At 52.0% G+C, this 27,239-nt stretch overlaps 1 long non-coding RNA gene across 3 annotated transcripts; it reads right to left on the bottom strand.

The window, feature by feature from the left end:
* Nucleotides 1-8,139: 8,139 nt before the first annotated feature.
* On the bottom strand, nucleotides 8,140-17,490 carry LOC142818654 (uncharacterized). 3 transcript variants are annotated; one of them, XR_016346913.1, is made up of 4 exons: nucleotides 16,211-17,490; nucleotides 14,110-14,247; nucleotides 10,634-10,894; nucleotides 8,140-10,230 (listed from the first exon to the last, which is right to left on the bottom strand). It is a non-coding gene; the product is annotated as an uncharacterized LOC142818654 (long non-coding RNA). The 3 variants fall into 3 exon arrangements; XR_016346912.1 differs by having other exon boundaries at nucleotides 10,831-10,894; XR_016346911.1 differs by having other exon boundaries at nucleotides 8,140-10,894; nucleotides 16,211-17,488.
* Nucleotides 17,491-27,239: the final 9,749 nt, after the last annotated feature.

The raw sequence follows: 27,239 nt of genomic DNA, 5'->3' as shown, positions 1-27,239 counted from the left end.
TCACTGTTGCTCTGCTAAGGGCAGGTATTTCGGAATGGGGCATTTCTACCCTAATAATATTTCCTGTTTTAAATTGACATGGATTCAGTGTATATGCTCAGATGATCTTATTTCCCAATAAAAAAGATTGTTATTTCAATGTAAGGCTTGTGCTGTATAACAAAGTAAGTACTCCCCACAGTCACTCAAAATGGAGTCCCAGGAAGCACTGGGGAGTAACTAACAGCACGTCTATAAGACATCACTTTAGAAAAGTGGTAACGTGAGCATCCAGAGGGGAAGCCCGTTATTTTGAACGTATTTCAGAATAACAGGCTTCTTATTTTTTGTGACATGAGAGTTTATTGTTCCAGAATAATGCCATTGTTGAAATTGCTATTTCTAAATAGCAATATTGTGTATGCTCCACTGTCGCTATTTACAAATAGCTCCTTCCTAGGGCCATTAAAGTAATTATGCTCTAGTGTTTCCTGGGGCTCTAAATCAAGGTAGCACATCCTGCCTCAGAGTAATTACAAGGCTTCTCTGTAATGGGGAAATGCTATTTCAAAATAGCATATTCTAAAACATCTATTTCAGAATATAACCTGCCAAAATAAGTGTGTAGTGTAGACATACTTTGAGTCAAAGTAGCATGTCCTTACTAAGGGCACTTACCTCTCTCAAATTTTGATGCTTCCCTGTTGTGGGAACACACTATTTTGAAAAATATTTTCAAATACTTTATTTGAAAATACCCAAAATACCTTAATTCCCCAGTGTGAACATAGCAGTGCAGTGTAGCTGTAATGTTTGGCTATTTCCATATACCCAAGAATCCCAAAATATCAATCCCTCATCTTCACAGCAAACTTGGTTTTTTTGGATTCATTATTCCAAAGTCCCTGTAAATATCATTCTATGAGGCGAAAGGGACGTTTTCTTAGAGCACCTTATTTTGAAATTTGGCATCACGTAGACGGCGCCAAATGATGAAATAAGCCATTTTGAAATAGCATTGAGATTGAGCTATACAAATTGTGTATCTTAATTGTGTATCTTATTTCAAGTACTCTGTAGAACTCTGAGACTCTCTTTACCCCTCCTTCACCCTCAAAGGTTCTCCCTCCACCCACTTTCCTCTCCCAGATTCTTTCCCCAGCCCCTCTCCAGTTACTTTGTTTTTTGGAAACAATAAACTGGGTGTGTTTTTTATTTGGGGTCAATGTCAGTTTTATTGTCTCTGCAGGGGAGGAGGGGGACGATTAAGAGAGGAAAGGCAAAGAGGGGCAAGGCACAGGCCCCTAGTGGGGAGGTCCTGGGGAGCGTGTCACTGGGGTCCTTGCGATAAACTTTCCCTCAGGGCCTCCCGGATGTGCACCCCCACCTGATGAGCCTGCTGAATGGCAGCTGTGCACAGCTGTTCAAAGGGCCTGCTGACCTGGCCTGCCTTTGCTCCCCCCCCCACCCTCTGCCCAGGAGGAACACCTCCCCCTTCGGATCACAAATATTGTAGAGCACAGAACACTGGCCACAACTTGGGAGAATGTTCCATTCCCCAACATCCAGCCGGGTGACAAGACATCTCAACCTATGGGGGGAGGAATAGCTGTGGTTTGAGCATTGATCTGCTAAACCCATGGTTGTGAATTCAATCCTTGAGGATGCCATTTAGGGATTTGGGGCAAATCTGTCAGGGATGGTACTTGGTCCTGCCACGAGGGCAGGGGACTGGATTCAGTGACCTATCAAGGTCCCTTCCAGGTCTATGAGATTAATATAAATATATATATGGAGCTATACCTATTTATAGCTCCATATATTTACCTCACCTTGAGACACCCAAAGGCACCCTCCACTACAGGGCGGGCCAGGCCAAGCCGGGAATTGAAGCATTCCTTGCTAGGGTCAAGGTGTCCGGTGTAAAGCTTCGTGAGCCAGGGCAACAGCGTGTAGGTCACATCCCCCACAATGCACAGTTGCATGTACACATCCCCCACCCTGATGATGAGGTCAGGAAATAAACTGCCTGCCTCCAGCTTCTGGAAGACTCTGGAGTCGCAGAAGATGTAAGCGTCACGTGTCTTCCTCGACCAGCCTAAGAAAATGTCGGTAAACTGCCCACGGTGGTTGAGAGGGCCTGTGGGACCATGGAGAAGTAACCTCGTGGTTTATATACATAGATGCCTGGTAGTCGGCGTAGTTGGCACTTGGGCAGGGATGTGGGTGCCGTCAATAATATCACTACCACACGGTTCCGTGTTGCTGAGGTGGATGACTCTGAGCAGCTGGATGGTGTCGATGGCCCGCATGTGACATAGTGCAGGTGCTGTCTACTTTGTAACCCAGTGTTCCCTCCTGGCTGTGTTGTTATGTGTGATTCCCAATGAGTCACTCCTCATGTGTATTGGCCCCAGACACCTAAGTCTCAGCCTGAGCAGATAACAAGGCTGTTCCCAGAGGGTGAGACAAAAGAAGAGCGGCGGGGTCGGCCATCAGGCTGGGGGGGTAGGGCCTGGGAGTTGAGTTAGTCTCGGCTGGGCTAGATGGAGTGAGGATGTTTTAGACCAAGAAAGGGAGTGAAGCCCCTTCCCCTCGAGAGGAATAAAGCTGTCTGTCCTTGCTCCTGTGTTAACATCTCTCCTATGCTATGCTGTGTCGCTGAGAAGAAATAAACCCTTTAACTCTACTGGCTGGCCAAGAGACACATCTGGCTGTGGATGGGGGTGCAGGGTTGGGGGCTCCCCGACACACCATCACACCGCACCACCTGTAGCAGGAGACCAACAAACAGAGAATCACTGGGGTGCCTGAGCCCTGTGCAGGTCCCCCAGCCCACCCCTTCCCTGCCCACACATATCAGGAGCCACCCCCTACGTAGCCTATCCCTGGCAGGGCTGTGTGAGGGTGGGACTGAAAAATTGCCTGGGAAAGGGGCTTCTCCATCACCCCCAACCACCCTTTCCCTAGGATTCCCCATTCCAGCACTTCACACACCCCTTCCAGGACCTTAGCTGGAGAGCGCCACGCCTGCATGACGTGGGCCCTGACGGTCGACTTTTCCACACCAAACTGATTCCCGACACATCGGTAGCTGTCCGGCGTGGTGACCTTCCACACGGCAATGGTGACCTGCTTCTCCAGAGGGGAATGTGGGTCGCATGCGTGTCCCATCGTGTGAGGGCAAGGGAGAGCCAGGAACACAGCTCCAGGAAGGTCTCCTTCCTCGTGCAGAAATTCTGGAGCCGCTGTTGGTCATCCCAGAGCTCCATGTCGAGCCGGTCCCACCAGTCAGAACTAGTCTCCAGCGCAAGAAGCGGCGGTGCACAGTGTGGTGCAGCTGGAAGAGCTGCGCTCCCGGACAATCAGCTGCTGGTTGCGTTCCTGCATGGCCAGGACGGCAGCCTGTAGAAACTGCAGCACAATAGCTAAGGGCCGTTGAGTGCCCAGAGGCAGCTCTAGCTCCACGATTGGCAAGCTGAGGTGTCCACAAAGGCAACCGGAGCAGTCAGAGCTAAGGCTTTGCTGTCCCTCCAGGGAAAGGAGAAGCACCCGAGAAATGGTTGTACAGGGGAGGGGGGGGTGTCACTTTGCTACCTTCAGAGGGTCCCTTATCCCGCTTCTCTAACACAGGACCTAGGCCCATCCCTGAGGCAGATGGTGTTGTCTGCCCAGCCACTGATGGTGTGGGCAGAGGGGGGTGGGATCAAGCCCACCATTCTGTGCTCCCCAGACAAATCCCTGCCCTATCCCTGAGTTCACTGGAGATCCCACTCTGTCTCCCTGCCTTCAGTGGGTCCCTTCTCCTGCCTTCCTAATGTGGGAGCCAGCTCCATCCCTGGGGGGGGTCTATGTTGGCTGTTTGGCCGCTCCCAGGGTGGATGGGATGGGCCCACGAGCCTGCCCTGCCAGGTGAAAGGGTCTCAGATAGCCTCAAGCAGCAGCTCCCAGAAGTAATTGCTGACCAGAAGCCCTGCCTGAAGTGGTTCTGAGTGGCCTTAAATACAATTCTGCATCCAATCAGTGTGGAGCTTTAGTTTGAAATCGCTAAGTGCTTTTTGAAATAAGCCTGCCGTGTAAACATACCCTAAGGGTATGTCTTCACCGCAAGTTTCATTCGGAGAAAGCTATTCTGGAAGATATCTTCTGGAAAAGCTGATTTTGGAAATAGCACATCTACATTAGGGGAGCTTATCTCAGACTAATTTTGAGGCTTCCCGGTAGTGTGGACGCTCTATCTCGATTTAGCGCCCCAGGATGCACTGGAAAGGACTAACTTTAGAATAAGGTGCTATTTTGACATAGCAGCAGTGGAGCGTCCACTCGCTCACCCGCTGCTGAAAAAGCTTTTTCAGAAGAGGCGTTTTTCCGACACTGGTAAACCTCATTCCATGAGGAATAAGCCCTCCATTGTTTCAATTTTCTTTTGAAATAACGCAATTGCAGTGTGGATGCTACTGTTGTTCTGCCAGAATAATGTCCCTTATTCCAGAAAAATGGTACAGTGTAGACACACCCTTAGGGTATGGCTACACTGCAGCACTAATTGGAACTAACTTAATTCAAATTAGTTAATTCGAACTAAGCTAATTCAAATTAGTGCATCTAGACCTAAAAACTAATTTGAATTAGCATTTTGCTAATCGAAATAGCATATCCACATTGAGTGGACCCTGAACCGAAGTTAAGGCTGGCCAGAACCAGTGCCTGCAGGGCATCAGATTAGGACTTAGAGTGTGGAGCTGCTAGCCGAGGGTTGTGCTTAAAGGAACCCGACCCCCACCCGGGACAGACAGTTCTCAGGGTTCCCCACTTGCTTGTCTACCTTGATGAGGGACAGCAAAGCAGTCCTGTCTTGGAGGCACATCAAAGCACTTGGCCATCAGCCCGGCTGCACTTGCCGCAGGCTGCCATCCAAGGGGATCAATTGGGAGGCTGTCAGGATCCAGGAGGCCCTGCAGGAGAGCTTCCACCCCGAGGAGCCCGCAGAGCCACCCCAGTCCTCCCCATCAGGGGCTCGTGCCCCATTCCTCCCTAACCTCCTTCCACTTACCCTTCCCTAGCCCCCTTCCTGATGTAAAAAATACATCATTAACACGTGTGTTAAATAAAGAGAGTTTCTATTTTTGAAAACTGAGGGGTGGGGATTAACCTCTGGGGAGACTGGGAAAAGGTGGTGGGAGAGAGGGGAGGTGGAAACCTGGGAGGACGGAGCTGGAAGGGGGAAGCCAGGGGAAGGAGGAAGTATAAAACTATGGTACGCCATATCTTCAGCACTGTGTACAGATGCGGTCTCACCTCAAAAAAGATATTTTGGCTTTGGAAAGGGTTCAGAAAAGGGCAACTATAATGATTAGGGGTTTGGAACAGGTCCCATATGAAGAGAGGCTAAAGAGACTGGGACTTTTCAGCTTAGAAAAGAGGAGACTGAGGGGAATATGATAGAAGTCTATAAAATCATGAGTGGTATGGAGAGGGTGAATAAAGAAAAGTTCTTCATTAGTTCTCATAATAGAAGGACTAGAGGACACCAAATGAAATGAATGCACAGCAGGCTTAAAACTAATAAGCAAAAGTAGTTCTTCTCACAGCACATAGTCAACCTATGGAACTCCTTGCCACAGGAGGCTGTGAAGGCTAGAACTATAACAGAGTTTAACGAGAAGTTAGATAAATTCAGGGAGGTTGGGTCCATGGAGTAGGAACGGTGTCCCTGGCCTCTGTTTGTGGAAGGCTGGAGATGGATGGCACGAGACAAATCGTTTGGTCATTGTCTTAGGTCCATCCCCTCCGGGTACCTGGTGCTGTCCCCTGTCGGCAGACAAGCTACTTGGCTAGATGGACCTTTGGTCTGACCCAGTATGGCCGTTCTTATGTTCTAAGCTCAGGGCCGGGAATCTCACTGGACCAACTTGATTTTCATGAAAACCTGCTCATGGGTTCACATGTGACCTTTGGTGGCCAGGCTGGCAGCTATCCTGCCCTAGATGGCCATATTCCTGTGCCTAGTGTGGAGATCGTGGATGTTGGAGGCCTCCCCCCGAACCTTGATGAGGTCCACAATCTCCGCACTAGACCAGGCGGGCGCCCGCCTCTTGCAGCCCCGGGCAGGCTCCTGGGAGCCATTGGCCTGGTCCTGGGAAGAGGCAGAGGGCTGGGTGGCAGCCGGTGGCTGGCTCATGCCGTGCCAGGTGCAGGGTCTGCTGGCTGGGTGCTGGCAGGCTTGCAACTGGCACGAGCACTGTAGCCAGACCGTGGCCGGGAGGGGGGCAGAAAAGTTTCCCTGGTTTGGCCCAGAGTGGCCACCAGGGCAACCTGGGAAGGGCTAGCCTCCAACTAGTTCAAATTAAGTGGCTACACAGCCCTTAATTCGAACTACTTAATTCGAACTAGGTAAACCTCACTCTACGAGGAGTAACGCCTAGTTCAAATTAAGCGTTCCGCTAGTTCGATTTAAATTCTAACTAGCGGTTTGTATGCATAGCCACTATTAAAGTTAATTCCAACTAATGGCTGTTTGTTCGAATTAACTTTGTAGTGGAGACACACCCTTAGAGATTTGTGCCTGTCTATCAGCAAATGGCCGCCGATGGTGTGTCTAAACTACACGCCTTTTTCAACAGAGGCCTTTTCTAAAGTATTTTTCGAAAAAGCCTCTGTTGAAAAAGCTTCTAGATTGATTTTTTTGCTCCGCATCATGCTATCAGCTTTTTTGAAAAAGAGCGTCCAGACTGCCAGATGCTCTTTCAAAAAAAAAAAAGGCACCCAGAAGTGCTTCTGGCAGGGCATGGGGGCAGCCTTTATTTCCAGGTGTTGCTGCCTGCCCTTTGCAGAGACGTGTGCTTAAAGGGATCCCCCGGACAGCCGTTGCTCTGCTCCTGCTTCTGGCTTGCCTACCTCCTGGAGGGAAAGCAAAGCTGCTGCAGTGCTTGCTCTGGTTGCCCTGCTTCCTCGGACACCACAGCAGTTTATTTTCAGGTTCAGGGTTTTTTTCTGCTTTTCACTGTGTTGGGGAGAATTCACAGACATTTGCGTCGGGCGGTCAGGCCGGGCACGCGATGCCCGCATCTTCCGGAACTCATACCTGTACCGCAGCCTGCAGGCTGGTCATTCTTTCTGGCGTGAAACTATGCAGTTGGGGATGTGCAGATACCTACGTGCATTGTGGCTGACATGGTGAACCCCCTTATGACCTGGCTCATGAAGCCATTCACTGGACACCTGGATGCGAGCAGGGACCTCTTTAACTCTCGCCTGAATCGGGCTCGCTTGGAGGTGGAGTGCGCCTTTGGCCGTCTGAAGGGCAGGTTTATATGCCTTCTCGCTCGGCTGGACATGGGGGAACACAACATCCCCGATGTGGTTGCTGAATGCTATGTGCTGCACAACCTAGTGGAGAGAAAAGAGGCGGCCTTCCTTCCAGCATGGGGGACACGAGCTGCTTTGGAGGGGAGGCACTTTGAGCAGCCCCGGACAGCTGCCATCCGGCAAGCCCTCCAGCTCGGATTGCGCATTCGGGAAGCCCTGAGGGAGTGATTCTCCCAAGGAGCCCAATGAGTTTCCCCAAGGCCTTCCAAATGTGGGATTGCCCCATGCCTCCAGTGCCTTCCCCCCCCCGTCCAAAGCCCCTCCCAGCCCCACATTCACACTGAGAACAGAGACAGGTTGTGACAGACCGGTGACCTTCCCAAACAGGCCACAAACCACTCCCAAAAATAAATTGTTTGTTAACAAAGTAAAGTGCTTCCCTTACTGACTCTGGGAAGGGGGATGTCAAGCTGGAAGGGAGGAGGGAGGCTCAGAGCTGAGGGTGCCACCTGGATGACGAGCCCCTGCCACCCTGGCTGCGGAGGCCTGCTTGGAGATGGCTGCGCGTGCGGGCTGGGGCTGGGCAGGAGGTGCGGCTGTACCTGAGTCTGGGATGGCAGCGGGTGAAGGAGGGTCAGGGGGGTGAGGAGAGGGGTGGGGGAGCTGGTGTGGGGGGAGGGCAGGCTGAGCAGGAGGAGCAGGAACAGACACAGGACCGGGGAAGGCTATGGCCTCCCGGATAGCAGTGCAAATAGCAGTGCGCTGTGTTGGGGAAATCTCGCTCCCCTGGGGTACAGAGTCCCCAGAAGGGTCCGAGGCTGGAGGTCAAACCAGTGAGGCAGGAGAGAAATCCAAAAGGAAAATTTTATTATGCATGCAGGCTGACAGCTACCAGAGTGAGAGCAGCAGCAGCCCTGAGAGAGAGTTTCTGGGATCCTTTATACAGTGTGTTCAGACAGTTTAGTTGTTGATTGTTTTCTTTAACATATCAAAGTCTCAGCAGAAGTACTCTAAGACATTTCTGTTCACACCAGGTGTGCTAGAAGTAAGTTTTACAGAACAAAGGCACATGAGAACCTGAGTGAGGAGTCTACAAGGCAAACTGTGACAAAGATAAGAGTTTACATGACAATTTGTGACAGACTAGGAGTCTCCATGAAGTTGAGATACGCATTGTAAGGGTCTTGATTAGAGTTAAGATGATTTCTCTCTGTTACAGGGAGAGAGGCCCGGAAAACTTTTAACCCTTACAGCAGTTTTCTGTTAGAGAGTTTTGATTTCCTGCACAGTCCCTCCTTAGACACAATTGGAGTTATTTGATTTTTCTCCCACAGCTGCTGCACAAACTCGTCCAGCAAGCGACTGCACCGCTCTGTCTCTGCCTGCATCCTCTGATTACATGTCTCCTGCATCCCTTGCAGGGCCGAGATGTGCTGGCGCACCAGGTCCAAATACGTGCGCCAGTGCTGATGGGTTCCCTGCAGCCATCTGGGAGGTGGGAGAGGTGTGGCCCCCCCACCCTCCTGGACAGCTGGGCTGGATGTGGAGGACAAGAGGGAAAAGTCATCAGTCATGCATGCTCACACTTTCCCTGAGAGACAGCATGCCCTCCTCAGCAGTCAGTGCCTGTCCTCTAGGATCAGCGGATGCTCATGTGGTCTCAGCAAGGAGTGGTATGCCCTGAGCAGCAGCCACGGCCTCCCTGAAGCCCAGACAGTGTGCAGGCCACCATCCTGCCCCCCCTCCCCATGGCCAAGCAGCACAGACAAGTGCCAGGCCACAGTTGGGGTTCCCGCAGGTTGCTAAGAAGCCTGAAGCTGTGTTGCAATTCCCAGGGTCCCAAACCCCTGCCTGTACCTGGCATCAGTGTCTGTAGGACCAGGTGGTTCCTCGCAGCCATGCGGGTGCAGGGGTAGGACGTCCCTCCCTGAGGTCGGACGTCCCCCTCCCCCCAGGATGTGATCAGCATGACATGTCACAGTACTGCACCATCCGCTTTGCTCCCGCCTCCCCTGCCCTGTGTGTGATGGACCCTCACAGCACTCACCTGATGTTCCCTCCCCGGTGCCCAAAGTTGTCTGGGTAGGAACAATAGAGATGAAAGGTCTGGCAGGAGTGTCCACCAGGGCTTCTACCCAGAAGCCTTTATTTTCGACAAAAAATCTTCCCCGTGTCCACACTTCCCTTTTTTTGACAGATCTCTGTCAAAAATAGTGTTATTCCTCGTAAAACGTAAAATGAGATTTACTGCTGTCAACAAAACCGCCGCATTCTGTTGATTTACTGTCGACAGAACGCGGCGGATGTCTAGACACAGGTAAAGATTTTTTGAACAATCCCTGTAGTCTAGACACACCCCGAGTGTCAGAGTTGCTGCATTACAGAATTGTGCATGCATTGCCAAAAGTGGCCATCGAGTGTCACTGTTGCTCTGTTGCGACATTTTTACGCTAGGCAGTTAGGAGTTATGAAATAACAGGCTAATGACTCCTGTTTGTGATGAGGAATATCCCTCATGTAGAAATTGTTATTTTGAAATGTCTTCAGTATATATGCTCAGCTGTTCTTATTTAGAAATAACTACTCCCCAGAGTCATTCAAAGTAATTACTTCCCAGTGCTTCCTGAGACTCTGAATCAATGTAGTACGTCAACATTAGGGGAGCCTGACTCAGACTAATTTCAAGGCTTCCCTGTAGTTTGGATGTTCTATTTCAAAGTAGGTAGCTTATTCTGACATAAGTGTGCAGCGTAGACATTGTTCAAAATAATTTTAAAAGATTCAAGGTATAACTGCCTAACTAAGTACTGAGGGAAAACTGCAAATTTCCATTTGCTCTTAGTCTGCATTGCGCTAGCTGGCTTCCAGCCCTAGTGATGGGCTCAAGGCTTTAGTCTCTGCCACAAGTCAGCCATTCTTTCATGAATCCAATGCCACTGAGAACTGAAAAGAGAATGAGAGGAGACTTGTAAACTCGACCACCACTAGTGGTCAAAACACAGACATAAACATGTGCATCGCCTAACTGCTGGTCACTGGAGACCCCTTCTTTATTCCTCTCCGGCCTATCCAGGTCCTAAAATGCTTATAATTTATAAGAAACTATGACCATCTCCACTTCACCACACCCTCAGTCCACTATACCCACACCCTACCCAGAATACTCTGGTCCTCTGAGGGACGTGATGATTGAGCAAGCAACTGGAGAACAATGTGATGATGTCCAGTGATTACACGGACAGATGCTCTGTAGTTTGTCGTCCCTCCCTCCACATCGCTGTATTTGAAGGGCAGCGACCCACGTGCAGCTACTTACGGAGAGGAAAGGACAATCCCAGACAATTACCAGCCACGGGCAGAGCTCTGCCTTCCCCAGGATCCGTCCCATGGAAATCACAAGCATCTCTCTGCACGCAAGGAGGCACCTCGCTGCACAGACACTGGCTGAAGATAATTTCACAAAACATACACCAGCTCCTACACCGTCATGAGAGAGCTCCTCAGCTCCACTGTCAATAGGAACAACAGGTGACTCAGACTCACTTCAGGCAGATGCCCCTCATCTAGCTGGATCTCCAGAGTGGCTCCGATTGCCTACAGCAGGCCTCTGCAAGAACAGCAAATAACCCATGGAAGAAGTATCACTGCCAAAAATGCTACAGCTGCATGAGACCGTCCAGTACCTGCCTCTCTCTCCAACCCTTTCTACAACATGGCTGTTCTGCTACAAGACACGGACTGAACACCGACGGGTCAGTTGGCTGTAGCTCCCCACTGACATCAGGATTATGCCAAGAGACCCGCTCATCTTCCATGCGCTCGAGTCCAAGCCAGTAAGAATGCAAACACACCTCACATGCCGCTTCCTCTCTTTTTTCTGTTGTGTTGGCTAACACGGATTCATATGCTCTTGTGTTGCCCAAACGTCCAGTTTTGTGAGACCCCTTTTTAACTCATTCCTATCAGCTTTGGATTAGGGATGTTAAAGACGAGTCTATCCCCATAAGCAAATGCTTATGGGATAGTTGTCTGTTGAATAGTCAGCTAGTCGATTCCCCACACCTTGCTGCCTCTCTGAGACTGAAGTACTCCTTCCCCCCTGCCCTAGCTTTCTAAGTGGCAGCACTGCATGGCTGAGCTGGGGATCAGCTCTGCGGCAGCTGCCCCTTTGAAAAGCCACCTCCACACGTTTAAAGGGGCAGCCATGGACCCCGGGGTCAGCTGACAACTCCCCAGCTGATCCCCAGCTCTGCGTAGCATTTCCCCAGCTGGCCCCAGGTTCCACACGGCATGACCTGGGGCTCCTCATGGCATGCAGCACGGCATGGAGCCTGGGGTCAGTGGGGGACTCAGAGTCCCCAGCTGAACCCAAGCTCCACTACTTTGAAATGCACAAGAGTCCCTGCTGGGCTCTTGTACTTTTCAAAGGAGGAATGGGGAAGGACCTATCGACTTTGATTTAGTCACTATTTATCCCTTTAGTCTCTCCTTTTTCAAGAACATTTGTGAGACGTTTAATAGCAGTGGTCCAAATGCAGATCCCAAAAGCATAACACTCATTCCTACTCTCTCCGTCATAGCCACCAGGCTGCTGGTCAGTCCTCATGGTTAAGGGGTTATCCTAGCCAGATATTTGGTCAGCCAATAACAATGCAGGTAGGGATTTAAAACTGGGAACAAAGCAATTTTTAACTTTTTCCTCCTCTGTCTCAGGCAGAGTGGGTTCTTCCAGGTAACAGGGAGCTGCAAGGCTGTCTCGCTCTCTCTAAGAAAAGTCTTTTCACAATATGTAAGTAGGGCAAAGTTTAATTAATCTATCAGGTTTTTAATTGTTTTATGGTTTGGGAATTTCAAATTGATGTTAAAAGTGTTTTTTTTTCTCTTTTGTAATGAAGCTTTCTAACCCACAGAATTGTCTCTGGCTACGTCTAGACTGGCATGATTTTCCGGAAATGGTTTTAACGGAAAAGTTTTCCGTTAAAAGCATTTTCGGAAAAGCGCGTCTAGATTGGCACGGACGCTTTTCCGCAAAAGCGTTTTTTGCGGAAAAGCATCCATGCCAATCTAGACGTGCTTTTCCGCAAAAAAGCCCTCATCGCCATTTTCGCAATCGGGGCTTTTTTGCAGAAAACAAAGCTGAGCTGTCTATACTGGCCCTTTTGCGCAAAAGTTTTGCGCAAAAGGACTTTTGCCCGAATGGGAGCAGCATAGTTTTCCGCAAGAACACTGGCAATCTTACATGAGATCGTCAGTGCTTTTCCGGAAAAGCAAGCAGCCAGTGTAGACAGCTGGCAAGTTATTCCGGAAAAGCGGCTGATTTTCCGGAATAAGTGGCCAGTATAGACACAGCCTCTGAGTATACAAATTGGTGGCCCTTACCATCTAGCTACCTTAACTACACTTGCAACGGTAGTATTGTTTTGATAATAAAAAGTTTGTTTTCTTTTCTAATTAACCTGCTATAGGTTTATTTTGGTGTCCTAGTTTTATCTGTAAGCTCTCTGTCTGGCTGGGAGTCAGCTAGCACAGACTGCAGCTTGTTTTTCTCTCTTCTTTTTCAAGCTCTGAGGGGAAAAAGAGCTTGAGGTACCCCTGAGGTTTTAGGGAGGTGGTTTCCCAAGTGATCTCATCCCTAGTTTTCTTGGACTACTTGGGTGATGGCAGTGGATATTCCCTAAAATTTGGGTTTTAGGATTTTGGGGGGGAAGTTTTTGTACCAAAGCCTGGAGAGATCAGGTTTTGGGGTACTTTTGCAGGCCCCTGCTCCTGCATTTGTTGTGCCAGAGTGGGTTACCCCCCCCCCCCATCTTTTACGGGGAGTACCCAGCAATGTTTTTATGAGGATCTAACAATACTTCAACTGCTTGAATGTCCGTCCATTTGTTATAAAGAACGAGAGGGGCGGGGTGATTTAAACATAATAAAGTCCATGCCCCAAAGGCAAAGCCGCATCAGCTCAAACTCTGTTGCATTTAAGAACTGCCTCTGGAGTTAGGACATGGGCTTTAAGCACACCTCATGTATGAAATCCAGGGTTTCAAACTCAGGAGGGGGGTTATTGCCCTCCTACCCCATTTCTCTACCCAATTCTACACCCATAGGACCAAGGGCACCTACCCCCCTCAAACAATGGTGCCCTTGGCCTTATGGGTGGAGAAAGGGCAGGGTTAGGACTGCACATTGCCATGGGCTGGGGGTGTTAAAAGGAAGAGAAAGGAGGGGTTGAGGGATCCACTGGATGGACGGGTGGACTGGAAGGATCAAGAGCGTGTTGGGCTGGGGGCCGTTAGGGAGGAAGAGGAGGGTGGGTGAGGGGGTCCTTATGTGTTGAAAGATGAATGGGGCAAAGGTAGGGTGAGGGTTGAGGTGAGCTGGGAAGGTGGCTGTGACGGACCGGGCCAGGTCTTGGCACAGCTGAGGGCGTCCGCTCAGGGCGAATTGCTCAAAACTCGGGGCTCCTTACAGCCCCAGACTGGAAGCCTTTCCCAAATAGGCCATAAACCGGTCAAACTGAGTGCTTTAGCGGCCAATCTGGCCAGCCAGAAGCCTCAGGGGCAAAACCCCTCAGACACTCCAGCTCTCCCTGTGCCACAATTAGCCCCGGGCCTGCACACAGGTGAGGGGGTTGTAGAACCCAATCTCACCTTCCCCGAACGGGTCTTTCCGGTCCCAAAGAACCAGCCACAAATCCCCGGTCAGTTTACACTTTGGATCTTACCCACAAGATCACGCTGGGCCAATCCTTTAGAATCTAAAATCTAAAGGTTTATTAATAGAAGAAAGAAAAGCATGAGAGTAAGGTTGTTAAGGAGAATACATTACATGCACCAGTCACCGAGTTCTCGATGCAGGCTCTCAGCAGAGATGTTATAACTGCTATCTTAAAGGTCTCTGGTGTTCATCCTATGTCAGGATGGGTCAGCAATCCTCCTCGGCTCTCTGTTCCTTGCAAGGCTGCATCTAGGATCAGTAGCAGAATTGAAGACAAGATGGAGTCCGCCTCATGGCACTTATATATCTCCCTGGTACCTTCCAAGTGGAGCAGGTCACATGGTCGAGTGACTTAGCTCCGTTTCATATGTCAGCAGCCATTTTGCCCTGGCTGGGTTGCATGTTCCCAGACACAGTCCTCAGTTCTGTATTGGGCACCTTGAGAGCCATTGTCCCAGGACCAGTGCTAATTAGCATACTCATTGAACGGACAATCCTCCTTTACAACAGGCAGTGCAGGCCAATATCAGCACAGACTCCATATTCATAACTCCACATACAGATATCATACAAGTACATGAGTAGCATATACAGAATCAGTAGAACATGAGCTTTCATTTGACATCTCGCATGGCCCCCTTTGTATAGACTTAGGGACAAACACCTCCCCCCAATTGGTGCAGCAGTGATCTGGCTGCTCCCCTTAAAATCCAGTAACGTGACACCTAGACAAAAGACCAGAGCCTCTGCTTTTCTATTCCTTTGAGGCCACTCCCTACCACCCACTGCTCGGACTTAAGGACAAAAGCAATTGTGTAACTGTTTAACTTCAAAAAGATCTCACCAAATGTAGTGATTGGGCAACAAAATAGCAAATGAAATTTGATGTGGATAAGGATAAAGTAACGCACATTGGAAAAAAATAACCCCAACTATACATACCATATGATGAGGGCTAATTTAGCTACAACTAATCAGGAAAGATATCTTGGAGTTATCGTGGATAGTTCTCTGAAAATGCAGTATGCGGTCAAAAAAGCAAATAGGATGCTAGTAATTATTAAAAAAGGGATAGAAAATAAGATGAAGACTATCTTAATGCCCCTATATAAAACTTCTGTACACAGTGTTCAAGATGTGGGCGTACTATATGTGGTCTCCTCACCTCAAAAAAGATACTGTACTTTGCCATTAGAAAAGGTTCAGAAAAGGGCAACTAAAATGAAGTATAAAACTATGGTACGCCATATCTTCAGTACTGTGTACAGATGTGGTTTCCTCACCTCAAAAAAGATATTTTGGCCTTGGAAAGGGTTCAGAAAAGGGCAACTACAATGATTAGGGGTTTGGAACAGGTCCCATATGAAGAGAGGCTAAAGAGACTAGGACTTTTCAGCTTAGAAAAGAGGAGACTGAGGGGGATATGACAGAGGTCTATAAAATCATGAGTGGTGTGGAGAAGGTGAATATAGAAAAGTTCTTTACTTGTTCCCATAATATAAGAACTAGAGGACACCAAATGAAATTAATGGGTAGCAGGCTTAAAACTAATAAGCAAAAGTAGTTCTTCTCACAGCACATAGTCAACCTGTGGAACTCCTTGCCAGAGGATGCTGTGAAGGCTAGGACTATAACAGAGTTTTAAAAAAAACTAGATAAATTCATGGAGGTTACGTCCATAAAAGGCTATTAGCCTGGGGGAAGGAAGAAATGGTGCCCCTGGCCTCTCTTTGTCAAAGGCTGGAGATGGATGGCAGGAGACAAATTGCTTGATCATTGTCTTCGGTCCACCCCCTCTGGGGCATCTGGCACTGGCCACTGTTGGCAGACAGGCTACTGGGCTAGATGGCCTTTTGGTCTGACCCAGTATACCCATTCTTATGTTCTTATCAGTATCAGAAATGGACCGATGGATACGGACCACGTAGCTCCGCGGGATCTGGTGCTTCTGGGGCGATGACTTAAAAGTCAGCTCCCCACGCGCACAGGCTCTCACCTCCCCCCAGCCCTTGCTGACTCTGTATTAGAGACAGCAAGGGGGAGGGAAGCGTGTGTAGTTGTCAGGATTAACCGATAAGCCCAGGCTTATCAGTTAATCGTATACACGACTATACGCTAACATCCCATTCACCGACTGTTACTGTTAGCATTTCTGTAACGGAGTAAGTGCACTGCCGGGAGCAGGTACGCCTTGAAAGGCCTCCAAGCTTACCCAGTACATGGAGAGACCTTTTCTCAAAGGCCCAGCTTCTGATGGGTTTGGTCCTCCTTCTGGGATGCCACCAGATGTGCTGGGATTTCACTGAGACTACTTGCTCCACTAGCCTTGCCTGCCTCTCCTTGTTTTGCTGACTTAGGCTCTCTGGCCTCTGGGAGCCCACGCAGGTTGGGACGCACCAAGTGTAGAAACACAGAGTCTGCAAACAGCTCTGTACAGTAAGGCTTAGCTAGAAAGTCGTCCAGCACTCAATTGCAGTTCCCCTCCGGAAAGTACACCCAAAATAATATTATCTGACGCGGGAGAGAAATCACTACAATGTAAGCTCATACGTTTGCCCATCCCCTCAATGAGGAGTAACATACGCACAACTTCTCCTGCTCCCCTCCTGCTGTTAGAAATTACACAAACTACATTTGTTTTATTAAAATCTAGCTTTTACAGTTGAGAGATTGCTGTTGTTTATCAAAACAAAATAAAGCACGCATACCGTGTATGGGTGTAGGCATGGATGGAGGAAGGGGTGCAGGTTAGGAGTGCAGGTTGCCATGGGATGTGGGTGTAGAAAGGAAGAGAAGGGGGGTGGGACCCAATGGATGGGAGCATGGACTGGAAGGGTCTGGAGTGTGGGATGGCATGGGATGGGGGCTTGTTGAGGAGGAACAGGAGAGTGGTTGCGGGAGTCCTTACATGCGGAAGGAGGGCTGGGGGGAAGATAGTGATGGGGGTCACATGGCAGGCGGGATGGGAGTGTGGGGGGAGGGACTGTGGGTTGGGAAGGGAAGAAACGGGGCTGAAGGGTGCTATAGATGGGGGAAAGGTAGGGATAAGGATAGAGTGTGGGATGGGGAGTGTTCTATGAAGGAAAAAGAGGGGCTGATGGAAACATGAATGGAGGGATGCTCTGGGGGTGCAGGTTGCTCTGAGTCTGTGGAGAGAAGAAGAGAAACTGACGGACACCAGGAATAGGGGGTATGGGATAGGGAAGAGCACTGGTGGGGGTGCACGTTGTGTGAGGAGGAAGTTGAAATGTACTGCGGGAGTGGAACCTCCGTTCGGACTCGCTGTCTAAGCAAACATGACATCCCTTCCTAGACCCGAGTGGGCCGTAAGCCGAGAGATTTCCAGACCCGACACTTATCTCCCTGTCAGCGATGGCTTCTCCGCTCCCAGACGGACAGTTCTCGCCTCGCTTTGACCAAGCTCCCGAGCTCCCTGTTCTCGTTTCCGTTCCATCCCCAGACGGGAGGACACCGGGAGGGTTGACTTCTTATCGCTCGCTACCGAACACAGCATAGGGGAAAAAACAAGCAACTTAGCGTTTCAGTGCGCAAGGACGCGGCATTGCTTCTCCTCCCGCCATCGCACCGCAGACTCCCACTATCGGCCTCCACCTCCCGTTGCCACTACAGGAACGGGGAGTGAAAGGAGGCCTTGAATCTCTATCCACGCTCTCATGAACCGCCTACTACCCCTTCACCAATCCCTAAGCCACCAGGCTCCGTGCCCCAGCAGAAAGCTCTCTGCCTCAGAAGAAACACACTGCCAGGACGCTTGAAGATTTCAAAGCACGCACGTGTTACTCACACAGAGCCATGGGAAGGCCGAACGCTGAGGACCCTTCACGTGTTCCGAGAATCACGTCCAGGCAGCTCAAGTCCATCTCGGACGGTTTCTTCTCCGCCCATGGCCACGCACTGATTCGTCTGCAAGGGTGGCCAAAAAAGCCCAGCGTGAGCTCTCACTCACTAAGGTCTGTGGCTGTGGGAATTCTATCCTTTAGCCCTTTCCCCCCGCTCTCGCCTATGTATCGGGCCCTCTACAAGAACACTGAGTCAGTCAGCCATGACGCACCACCGCTCTCCCTTGCGCGACTGGCGTACCTGCAGAATTCCCGTTGGCTCCTGAGCCCTTAACCCTTGGAGATGCTCACCTGGAATGCCTGCAAGTGTGCTGTACAAGGACACGGCAGAAGCAGAGCAAGGACAAAGACACAGACAGAAACAGACAGACAGAACGTATTGGCCAGTACAAGACAGCAACAAGAGAGAAACACATAAGAGGCAGTCAGAAACCTTACCACCTTGCGTCTTCCTCCTCGAGCCAAGCGTCTGCTGAGAAGGACACCGTGTTCCAGAGAAACCAGCACCCCTGACAAACGGGAGCCCTGTTTCTCCCACTATCAAGGAAGCACCTCGGGAACCTCCGCTCGGACTCGCTGTCTAAGCAAACGTGACTTCCCTTCCTAGACCCGAGTGGGCCGTAAGCCGAGAGATTTCCAGACCCGACACTTATCTCCCTGTCAGCGATGGCTGCTCCGCTCCCAGCCGGACGGTTCTCGCCTCGCTTCGACCAAGCTCCCGAGCTCGCTGTTCTCCTTTCCGTTCCATCCCCAGACGGGAGGACACCGGGAGGGTTGACTTCTTATCGCTCGCTACCGAACACAGCAGAGGGGAACAAACAAACAACCAACTTAGCGTTTCAGTCCGCAAGGACGCGGCATCGCTTCTCCTCCCACCATCGCACCGCAGCCTTCCACCATCGGCCACCACCTCCCGTTGCCACTACAGGAACGGGGAGTGAAAGGAGGCCTTGAATCTCTATCCACGCTCTGTTGAACCGCCTACTGCCCCTTCACCAATCCCCAAGCCACCAGGCTCCGTGCCCCAGCAGGAAGCTCTCTGCCTCAGAAGAAACATACTGCCAGGACGCTTGAAGATTTCAATGCAAGCACCTCTTACTCACACAGAACCATGGGAAGGCCGAACGCTGAGGACCCTTCACGTGTTCCGAGAATCACGTCCAGGCAGCTCAAGTCCATCTCGGACGATTTCTTCTCCGCCCATGGCCACGCACTGATTCCTCTGCAAGGGTTGCCAAAAAAGCCCAGCGTTAGCTCTCACTCACTAAGGTCTGTGGCTGTGGGAATTCTATCCTTTAGCCCTTTCCTCCCACTCTCGCCTATGTATCGGGCCCTCTACAAGAACACTGAGTCAATCAGCCATGACGCACCACCACTCTCCCTTGCGCGACTGGCGTACCTGCAGAATTCCCGTTGGCTCCTGAGCCCTTAACCCTTGGAGATGCTCACCTGGAATGCCTGCAAGTGTGCTGTACAAGGACACGGCAGAAGCAGAGCAAGGACACAGACACAGACAGAAACAGACAGACAGAACGTATTGGCCAATACTAGAGAGCAACAAGAGAGAAACACATAAAAGGCAGTCAGAAACCTTACCACCTTGCGTCTTCCTCCTCGAGCCAAGCGTCTGCTGAGAAGGACACCGTGTTCCAGAGAAACCAGCACCCCTGACAAACGGGAGCCCTGTTTCTCCCACTACCAGGGAACCACCTCGGGAACCTCCGCTCGGACTCGCTGTCTAAGCAAACGTGACTTCCCTTCCTAGACCCGAGTGGGCCGTAAGCCGAGAGATTTCCAGACCCGACACTTATCTCCCTGTCAGCGATGGCTGCTCCGCTCCCAGCCGGACGGTTCTCGCCTCGCTTCGACCAAGCTCCCGAGCTCGCTGTTCTCGTTTCCGTTCCATCCCCAGACGGGAGGACACCGGGAGGGTTGACTTCTTATCGCTCGCTACCGAACACAGCAGAGGGGAACAAACAAACAACCAACTTAGCGTTTCAGTCCGCAAGGACGCGGCATCGCTTCTCCTCCCACCATCGCACCGCAGCCTTCCACCATCGGCCTCCACCTCCTGTTGCCACTCCAGGAACGGGGAGTGAAAGGAGGCCTTGAATCTCTATCCACGCTCTGTTGAACCGCCTACTGCCCCTTCACCAATCCCCAAGCCACCAGGCTCCATGCCCCAGCAGGAAGCTCTCTGCCTCAGAAGAAACATACTGCCAGGACGCTTGAAGATTTCAATGCAAGCACCTCTTACTCACACAGAGCCATGGGAAGGCCGAACGCTGAGGACCCTTCACGTGTTCCGAGAATCACGTCCAGGCAGCTCAAGTCCATCTCGGACGATTTCTTCTCCGCCCATGGCCACGCACTGATTCCTCTGCAAGGGTTGCCAATAAAGCCCAGCGTTAGCTCTCACTCACTAAGGTCTGTGGCTGTGGGAATTCTATCCTTTAGCCCTTTCCCCCCTCTCGCCTATGTATCGGGCCCTCTACAAGAACACTGAGTCAATCAGCCATGACGCACCACCGCTCTCCGTTGCGCGACTGGCGTACCTGCAGAATTCCCGTGGGCTCCTGAGCCCTTAACCCTTGGAGATGCTCACCTGGAATGCCTACAAGTGTGCTGTACAAGGACACGGCAAAAGCAGAGCAAGGACAAAGACACAGACAGAAACAGACAGACAGAACGTATTGGCCAATACTAGAGAGCAACAAGAGAGAAACACATAAGAGGCAGTCAGAAACCTTACCACCTTGGTTCTTCCTCCTCGAGCCCAGCATCTGCTGAGAAGGACACCGTGTTCCAGAGAAGCCAGCACCCCTGACAAACGGGAGCTACCAAGGAAGCACCTCGGGAACCTCCGCTCGGACTCGCTGTCTAAGCAAACATGACTACCCTTCCTAGACCCGAGTGGGCCGTAAGCCGAGAGATTTCCAGACCCGACACTTATCTCCCTGTCAGCGATGGCTGCTCCGCTCCCAGCCGGACGGTTCTCGCCTCGCTTCGACCAAGCTCCCGAGCTCGCTGTTCTCCTTTCCGTTCCATCCCCAGACGGGAGGACACCGGGAGGGTTCACTTCTTATCGCTCGCTACCGAACACAGCAGAGGGGAAAAAACAAACAAACAACTTAGCGTTTCAGTCCGCAAGGACGCGGCATCGCTTCTCCTCCCACCATCGCACCGCAGCCTCCCACCATCGGCCACCACCTCCTGTTGCCACTCCAGGAACGGGGAGTGAAAGGAGGCCTTGAATCTCTATCCACGCTCTCCTGAACCGCCTACTGCCCCTTCACCAGTCCCCAAGACACCAGGCTCCGTGCCCCAGCAGGAAGCTCTCTGCCTCAGAAGAAACATACTGCCAGGACGCTTGAAAATTTCAAAGCACGCACCTCTTACTCACACAGAGCCATGGGAAGGCCGAACGCTGAGGACCCTTCACGTGTTCCGAGAATCACGTCCAGGCAGCTCAAGTCCATCTCGGACGATTTCTTCTCCGCCCATGGCCACGCACTGATTCCTCTGCAAGGGTGGCCAAAAAAGCCCAGCGTTAGCTCTCACTCACTAAGGTCTGTGGCTGTGGGAATTCTATCCTTTAGCCCTTTCCCCCCGCTCTCGCCTATGTATCGGGCCCTCTACAAGAACACTGAGTCAATCAGCCATGACGCAGCACCGCTCTCCCTTGCGCGACTGGCGTACCTGCAGAATTCCCGTTGGCTCCTGAGCCCTTAACCCTTGGAGATGCTCACCTGGAATGCCTGCAAGTGTGCTGTACAAGGACACGGCAGAAGCAGAGCAAGGACAAAGACACAGACAGAAACAGACAGACAGAACGTATTGGCCAATACGAGACAGCAACAAGAGAGAAACACATAAGAGGCAGTCAGAAACCTTACCACCTTGCGTCTTCCTCCTCGAGCCAAGCGTCTGCTGAGAAGGACACCGTGTTCCAGAGAAACCAGCACCCCTGACAAACGGGAGCCCTGTTTCTCCCACTACCAAGGAAGCACCTCGGGAACCTCCGCTCGGACTCGCTGTCTAAGCAAACGTGACTTCCCTTCCTAGACCCGAGTGGGCCGTAAGCCGAGAGATTTCCAGACCCGACACTTATCTCCCTGTCAGCGATGGCTGCTCCGCTCCCAGCCGGACGGTTCTCGCCTCGCTTCGACCAAGCTCCCGAGCTCGCTGTTCTCCTTTCCGTTCCATCCCCAGACGGGAGGACACCGGGAGGGTTGACTTCTTATCGCTCGCTACCGAACACAGCAGAGGGGAACAAACAAACAACCAACTTAGCGTTTGAGTCCGCAAGGACGCGGCATCGCTTCTCCTCCCACCATCGCACCGCAGCCTTCCACCATCGGCCACCACCTCCCCTTGCCACTACAGGAACGGGGAGTGAAAGGAGGCCTTGAATCTCTATCCACGCTCTGTTGAACCGCCTACTGCCCCTTCACCAATCCCTAAGCCACCAGGCTCCGTGCCCCAGCAGGAAGCTCTCTGCCTCAGAAGAAACATACTGCCAGGACGCTTGAAGATTTCAAAGCACGCACCTCTTACTCACACAGAGCCATGGGAAGGCCGAACGCTGAGGACCCTTCCCGTGTTCCGAGAATCACGTCCAGGCAGCTCAAGTCCATCTCGGACGATTTCTTCTCCGCCCATGGACACGCACTGATTCCTCTGCAAGGGTGGCCAAAAAAGCCCAGCGTTAGCTCTCACTCACTAAGGTCTGTGGCTGTGGGAATTCTATCCTTTAGCCCTTTCCCCCCGCTCTCGCCTATGTATCGGGCCCTCTACAAGAACACTGAGTCAATCAGCCATGACGCAGCACCGCTCTCCCTTGCGCGACTGGCGTACCTGCAGAACTCCCGTTGGCTCCTGAGCCCTTAACCCTTGGAGATGCTCACCTGGAATGCCTGCAAGTGTGCTGTACAAGGACACGGCAAAAGCAGAGCAAGGAGAAAGACACAGACAGAAACAGACAGACAGAACGTATTGGCCAATACGAGACAGCAACAAGAGAGAAACACATAAGAGGCAGTCAGAAACCTTACCACCTTGCGTCTTCCTCCTCGAGCCAAGCGTCTGCTGAGAAGGACACCGTGTTCCAGAGAAACCAGCACCCGTGACAAACGGAAGCCCTGACAAATGGGAGCTACCAAGGAAGCACCACGGGAACCTCCGCTCGGACTCGCTGTCTAAGCAAATGTGACTTCCCTTCCTAGACCCGAGTGGGCCGTAAGCCGAGAGATTTCCAGACCCGACACTTATCTCCCTGTCAGCGATGGCTGCTCCGCTCCCAGCCGGACGGTTCTCGCCTCGCTTCGACCAAGCTCCCGAGCTCGCTGTTCTCCTTTCCGTTCCATCCCCAGACGGGAGGACACCGGGAGGGTTGACTTCTTATCGCTTGCTACCGAACACAGCAGAGGGGAAAAAACAAACAAACAACTTAGCGTTTCAGTCCGCAAGGACGCGGCATCGCTTCTCCTCCCACCATCGGCCACCACCTCCCGTTGCCACTACAGGAACGGGGAGTGAAAGGAGGCCTTGAATCTCTATCCACGCTCTGTTGAACCGCCTACTGCCCCTTCACCAATCCCTAAGCCACCAGGCTCCGTGCCCCAGCAGGAAGCTCTCTGCCTCAGAAGAAACATACTGCCAGGACGCTTGAAGATTTCAAAGCACGCACCTCTTACTCACACAGAGCCATGGGAAGGCCGAACGCTGAGGACCCTTCCCGTGTTCCGAGAATCACGTCCAGGCAGCTCAAGTCCATCTCGGACGATTTCTTCTCCGCCCATGGACACGCACTGATTCCTCTGCAAGGGTGGCCAAAAAAGCCCAGCGTTAGCTCTCACTCACTAAGGTCTGTGGCTGTGGGAATTCTATCCTTTAACCCTTTCCGCCCGCTCTCGCCTATGTATCGGGCCCTCTACAAGAACACTGAGTCAATCAGCCATGACGCAGCACCGCTCTCCCTTGCGCGACTGGCGTACCTGCAGAATTCCCGTTGGCTCCTGAGCCCTTAACCCTTGGAGATGCTCACCTGGAATGCCTGCAAGTGTGCTGTACAAGGACACGGCAAAAGCAGAGCAAGGACAAAGACACAGACAGAAACAGACAGACAGAACGTATTGGCCAATACGAGACAGCAACAAGAGAGAAACACATAAGAGGCAGTCAGAAACCTTACCACCTTGCGTCTTCCTCCTCGAGCCAAGCGTCTGCTGAGAAGGACACCGTGTTCCAGAGAAACCAGCACCAGTGACAAACGGAAGCCCTGACAAATGGGAGCTGCCAAGGAAGCACCACGGGAACCTCCGCTCGGACTCGCTGTCTAAGCAAATGTTACTTCCCTTCCTAGACCCGAGTGGGCCGTAAGCCGAGAGATTTCCAGACCCGACACTTATCTCCCTGTCAGCAATGGCTGCTCCGCTCCCAGCCGGACGGTTCTCGCCTCGCTTCGACCAAGCTCCCGAGCTCGCTGTTCTCCTTTCCGTTCCATCCCCAGACGGGAGGACACCGGGAGGGTTGACTTCTTATCGCTTGCTACCGAACACAGCAGAGGGGAAAAAACAAAAAAACAACTTAGCGTTTCAGTCCGCAAGGACGCGGCATCGCTTCTCCTCCCACCATCGACCACCCCCTCCCGCTGCCACTCCAGGAACGCGGAGAGAAGGGAGGCCTTGAATATCCATCCACGCTCTGTTGAACCGCCTACTGCCCCTTCACCAGTCCCCAAGCCACCAGGCTCCGTGCCCCAGCAGGAAGCTCTCTGCCTCAGAAGAAACATACTGCCAGGACGCTTGAAGATTTCAAAGCACGCACCTCTTACTCACACAGAGCCATGGGAAGGCCGAACGCTGAGGACCCTTCACGTGTTCCGAGAACCACGTCCAGGCAGCTCAAGTCCATCTCGGACGATTTCTTCTCCGCCCACGGCCACGCACTGATTCGTCTGCAAGGGTGGCCAAAAAAGCCCAGCGTGAGCTCTCTCACTAAGGTCTGTGGCTGTGGGAATTCTATCCTTTAGCCCTTTCCCCCCGCTCTCGCCTATGTATCGGGCCCTCTACAAGAACACTGAGTCAGTCAGCCATGACGCACCACCACTCTCCCTTGCGCGACTGGCGTACCTGCAGAATTCCCGTTGGCTCCTGAGCCCTTAACCCTTGAAGATGCTCACCTGGAATGCCTGCAAGTGTGCTGTACAAGGACACGGCAGAAGCAGAGCAAGGACAAAGACACAGACAGAAACAGACAGAGAGAACGTATTGGCCAATACGAGACAGCAACAAGAGAGAAACACATAAGAGGCAGTCAGAAACTTTACCACCTTGGTTCTTCCTCCTCGAGCCCAGCGTCTGCTGAGAAGGACACCGTGTTCCAGAGAAACCAGCACCACTGACAAACGGGAGCCCTGTTTCCCCCACTACCAAGGAAGCACCTCGGGAACCTCCGCTCGGACTCGCTGTCTAAGCAAACGTGACTTCCCTTCCTAGACCCGAGTGGGCCGTAAGCTGAGAGATTTCCAGACCCGACACTTATCTCCCTGTCAGCGATGGCTGCTCCGCTCCCAGCCGGACGGTTCTCGCCTCGCTTCGACCAAGCTCCCGAGCTCGCTGTTCTCCTTTCCGTTCCATCCCCAGACGGGAGGACACCGGGAGGGTTGACTTCTTATCGCTCGCTACCGAACACAGCAGAGGGGAAAAAACAAACAAACAACTTAGCGTTTCAGTCCGCAAGGACGCGGCATCGCTTCTCCTCCCACCATCGCACCGCAGCCTCCCACCATCGGCCACCAACTCCTGTTGCCACTCCAGGAACGGGGAGTGAAAGGAGGCCTTGAATCTCTATCCACGCTCTCCAGAACCGCCTACTGCCCCTTCACCAGTCCCCAAGACACCAGGCTCCGTGCCCCAGCAGGAAGATCTCTGCCTCAGAAGAAACATACTGCCAGGACGCTTGAAAATTTCAAAGCACGCACCTCTTACTCACACAGAGCCATGGGAAGGCCGAACGCTGAGGACCCTTCACGTGTTCGGAGAACCACGTCCAGGCAGCTCAAGTCCATCTCGGACGATTTCTTCTCCGCCCATGGCCACGCACTGATTCCTCTGCAAGGGTGGCCAAAAAAGCCCAGCGTGAGCTCTCACTCACTAAGGTCTGTGGCTGTGGGAATTCTATCCTTTAGCCCTTCCCCCCCTCTCGCCTATGTATCGGGCCCTCTACAAGAGCACTGAGTCAGTCAGCCATGACGCACCACCACTCTCCCTTGCGCGACTGGCGTACCTGCAGAATTCCCGTTGGCTCCTGAGCCCTTAACCCTTGGAGATGCTCACCTGGAATGCCTGCAAGTGTGCTGTACAAGGACACGGCAGAAGCAGAGCAAGGACACAGACACAGACAGAAACAGACAGACAGAACGTATTGGCCAATACTAGAGAGCAACAAGAGAGAAACACATGAAAGGCAGTCAGAAACCTTACCACCTTGCGTCTTCCTCCTCGAGCCAAGCGTCTGCTGAGAAGGACACCGTGTTCCAGAGAAACCAGCACCCCTGACAAACGGGAGCCCTGTTTCTCCCACTACCAGGGAACCACCTCGGGAACCTCCGCTCGGACTCGCTGTCTAAGCAAACGTGACTTCCCTTCCTAGACCCGAGTGGGCCGTAAGCCGAGAGATTTCCAGACCCGACACTTATCTCCCTGTCAGCGATGGCTGCTCCGCTCCCAGCCGGACGGTTCTCGCCTCGCTTCGACCAAGCTCCCGAGCTCGCTGTTCTCGTTTCCGTTCCATCCCCAGACGGGAGGACACCGGGAGGGTTGACTTCTTATCGCTCGCTACCGAACACAGCAGAGGGGAACAAACAAACAACCAACTTAGCGTTTCAGTCCGCAAGGACGCGGCATCGCTTCTCCTCCCACCATCGCACCGCAGCCTTCCACCATCGGCCACCACCTCCCGTTGCCACTACAGGAACGGGGAGTGAAAGGAGGCCTTGAATCTCTATCCACGCTCTCATGAACCGCCTACTGCCCCTTCACCAGTCCCCAAGCCACCAGGCTCCGTGCCTCAGCAGGAAGCTCTCTACCTGAGAAGAAACATACTGCCAGGATGCTTGAAGATTTCAAAGCACGCACCTGTTACTCACACAGAACCATGGGAAGGCCGAACGCTGAGGACCCTTCACGTGTTCCGAGAATCACGTCCAGGCAGCTCAAGTCCATCTCGGACGGTATCTTCTCAGCCCTCGGCCACGCACTGATTCGTCTGCAAGGGTGGCCGAAAAAGCCCAGCGTGAGCTCTCACTCACTAAGGTCTGTGGCTGTGGGAATTCTATCCTTTAGCCCTTTCCCCCCGCTCTTCCCTATGTATCGGGCC

The sequence above is a fragment of the Pelodiscus sinensis genome, chromosome 15 (assembly GCF_052426305.1).
Source record: "Pelodiscus sinensis isolate ZL-2025 chromosome 15, ASM5242630v1, whole genome shotgun sequence".
NCBI classification, from domain to species: Eukaryota; Metazoa; Chordata; order Testudines; family Trionychidae; genus Pelodiscus; species Pelodiscus sinensis.
This window is presented reverse-complemented; position numbering and strand designations above follow the sequence as displayed.